The 3,438-nt window shown below is 41.2% G+C and overlaps 1 pseudogene; it reads left to right on the top strand.

The window, feature by feature from the left end:
- Window positions 1-2,458: 2,458 nt before the first annotated feature.
- LOC112472527 lies at window positions 2,459-2,577 on the top strand (annotated as a pseudogene).
- Window positions 2,578-3,438: the final 861 nt, after the last annotated feature.

Raw genomic sequence — 3,438 nt, 5'->3', positions numbered from 1 at the left:
AAGCCTAATTACATATAGCAATTCTGTGTCAGAATATGTTTTGATTGCACACAGCATTTTCCTGGGCACTATTCTCTGTTCCATTTTATCTTATATTATAATCTTAAGAGAAAGGGGTGAGTTAAGGAAACTAACCCTTAATGATTATCAACTACATTCTGGCCATTGAAATTCATGTTTAAATATGTTGTCATTTTTATCCTTAGAAACTGTACCATGTAGGTATCATTAGTCTCATTTTTCATGTTACCACATCTTGGCTATTGTAAATAGTGCTGTAATGAACATAGGAGTGTTAGCCACTTAAGAGAAAGGGGTGAGTTAAGGAAACTAACCCTTAATGATTATCAACTACATTCCGGCCATTGAAATTCATGTTTAAATATGTTGTCATTTTTATCCTTAGAAACTGTACCATGTAGGTATCATTAGTCTCATTTTTCATGTTACCACATCTTGGCTATTATAAATAGTGCTGCAATGAACATAGGAGTGTTAGCCTTTCTACCCACCAGCAATAACCATTAGAAAATGTAATCTTTAGAAAAAAGTTTCAATTCACAATAGCCACTAAATTCTCAATAGCAACTAAAAAGTACTTAAGAATAAACTTAATAAATATATAGGAACTTTATAGAAAAAACTATAAAGGCATACTGAAAGAAGTAAGAAAGGATCTGGATAGATGAAAATAAAGGTTATGAATAGAGTTTTGATCATGATGGCTAAGTAGGTAAATACTGTGCTTGCCTCCTCTTACGACCACATCAAAATTACAACAAAACTACAGAACAACCATCACTGAGAATTGCCTGAAATCTAGCTGAACAGAAGTCCCGTAACAAAAGATATACAGAAGAAGTTGCATTGAGACTGGTCGGAAGGGCCAAGATGCGGAACAGCCTGGTTCCACACCCATGTGTGGTGGTTGAGAATCGAGAGGAATATCTCAGCTGCGGAGGTTTCTCCTGAGGAGTGAGGGGTCTCAGCTCCATACCAGTCTTCCCAGCCCAGGGCTCCAGTGCCAGGAAGAGAAGTCCCCATAACTTCTGGTTATGAAAACCAGTGGAAATTCGGTCTGGGTGAGACAACGGACAGCTGGAGTCCTAGGCATTCCTCTTAGAGGGCCCACACACAGACTCACTTGCTCTGAGCTCCAGCATTGGGGAAGTAGCTCAAAAGAGGCCAGGGACATATGAAGAGTAACTGAATTGTCTGGCTTTAGGGTAAGGTCTAGAGGGGGCAGCTTTCTCCCAGACAGAAGTCCTGGCAGAGACCATTGTTCCTTTGTTGAGCCCTCCCATCCACCCAGCATGCAGACTCAGGTGGGCACCGTATCTGAGTTTCCATCAACGTGGCTAACACTGCTTGTCCTGCCCTGGTGATTCCTGAGACCCCATCCCATCCAACTTCCAGACCCATCCAGGCCACATCCAGTGCTTTTTTCATACAAATGGCCTCTCCTGGCTCATGCTGTGGTCTCTCCTAAGTCTCTCCAAGGTTCACAAACTCCATACAAGCACCATTTGGCCTCAATATGCCCCATACCTCTTGTGAAGCAGCTTCAAACTTGGCATTAGCAGGCCTCACTTTGCAGCTTATCCTCTCCCAGGCACTTGCAAGCCCAGCATAGGTGGTAACCATCTGCAGAGCACTTTATATGTTATACCAAGTGGCCCCAGACAGGGCATAGGCAGCAGCTGACCTTGGCCTGTAACAGAGCTCCTCCCAAGAGGCCCCAGAACCAGCATACCTGGTGGCCAGCTTCAGACCACACCAGAGCACCACACAGCTACCTCCACAAAAGATGGACACAAAGGGAAAATTGAGTAGGCACCAGAGCCATGCTAAAACAAATCCTGCTCTGTAGGGTCAGCCTATGCACAATAGCTCCTCCGCTGTAGCCACGGCCAGTTCTCATAACCAATCAGCCTCGGGGTCAATACCTCCCACTCATGTGCAAACAGCAGCTAAGGCTCAATTACAATAGAATGACACACACAACCCACACAAGGAACGTACCTGGAGCACCCAATTCAGGTGGCCAGGGAGACCACACACCCCTATGCCCCACAGGACACCTATTACATAAAAATAGAGAAGAAATGTATCCCACATGAAAGAAAAGAAACAAAGCTCTAGAAAAGAACTAAATAAAATGGAGACAATCAATCTACCAGATGCAGAGTTCAAAACCTTAGTTATAAGGATGCTCAATGATCTCAGTGAGAACTTCAACAAAAAGATAGAAAACAAAAATGGAAATAGAAAACATAAAAAAGAAATGAAGAATTCTTTGGAAATGAAGAATACAATAACTGAAATGAAAACTACATTAAAGGAACCAACAGTAGATTAGATGAAGCAGAAGACCAAACCAGCAATTTGGAAGATAAGGTAGCAAAAAACACCCAATCAGAACAACAAAAAGAAAAAAGAATTCATAAAAATGAGGCTAGTCTACGGTCATGCTACCCTGAACAAACCTGATCCCGTCTGATCTCGGAAGCTAAGCAGAGTTGGACCTGATTAGTACTTGGATGGGAGACCACCTAGGAAGACCAGGTGCCGTAGCTGTAAAAAAGGAAAAAATAAAGGTTTGTAAGCTGACAAGGTCTTTGCAATCTGTAAGGTCAACCAAGGGTTGCCTCGCCTAAAAAAAAATAAATAAATAAACAAGGCTGATTTAAGGGGCCTCTGGGATAACATCAAGTGTACCAACAACATTCACATCATAGGGATACAAGAAGTACCCATTGGGGTACATCATAGAAGGACAAGGGACAGAGCAATGAAAACATATGCGAAGAAATAATGACTGAAAAGTTCCCTAATCTGGCTAAGGAAATAGACATATGAGCCCAGGAAGCACACAGAGTTCCAAGCAAGATGAACCCAAAGAGGTCCACACCAAGACACATTATAATTAAAATACCAAAGGTTAAAGACAAAGAGAGAATCTTAAAAACAGCAAGAGCAAAGCACTTAGTTACCTACAAGGGAGCACTCATAAGACTGTCAGCTGATTTCTCAACAGAAACTTTGCAGGCCAGAAGGGTTTGACATGAACTATTCAAAATGATGAAAAACAAGGACCTACAGCTAAGGTTACTCTACTAAGCAAAGCTATCATTTGGAAGATTAAAGAGCTTCCCAGACAAAAAAAAAGCTAAAGAAGTTTATCAACACCAAACTAGTATTACGAGAAATGTTAGGGGACCTCCTTTAAGAAGAAAAAAAGATTAAAAACATAAATAATAAAATGGCAATAACTACGTATCTATCAACAATTACTTTAAATGTAAAATGGGTTAAATGCTCCAATCAAAAGGTAGAGAGTGGCTGAATGGATAAGAAAACAAGACCCTTACGTATGCTGCCTATAAGAAACTCACTTCATGTCGAAAGACACACACATACTGAAAGTAAAGAGATGGA

This window comes from Pteropus alecto, unplaced genomic scaffold (assembly GCF_000325575.1).
Source record: "Pteropus alecto unplaced genomic scaffold, ASM32557v1 scaffold76, whole genome shotgun sequence".
NCBI classification, from domain to species: Eukaryota; Metazoa; Chordata; class Mammalia; order Chiroptera; family Pteropodidae; genus Pteropus; species Pteropus alecto.
Note: the sequence above shows the minus strand (reverse complement) of the source record. Positions and strands in the feature narration are given on the sequence as shown.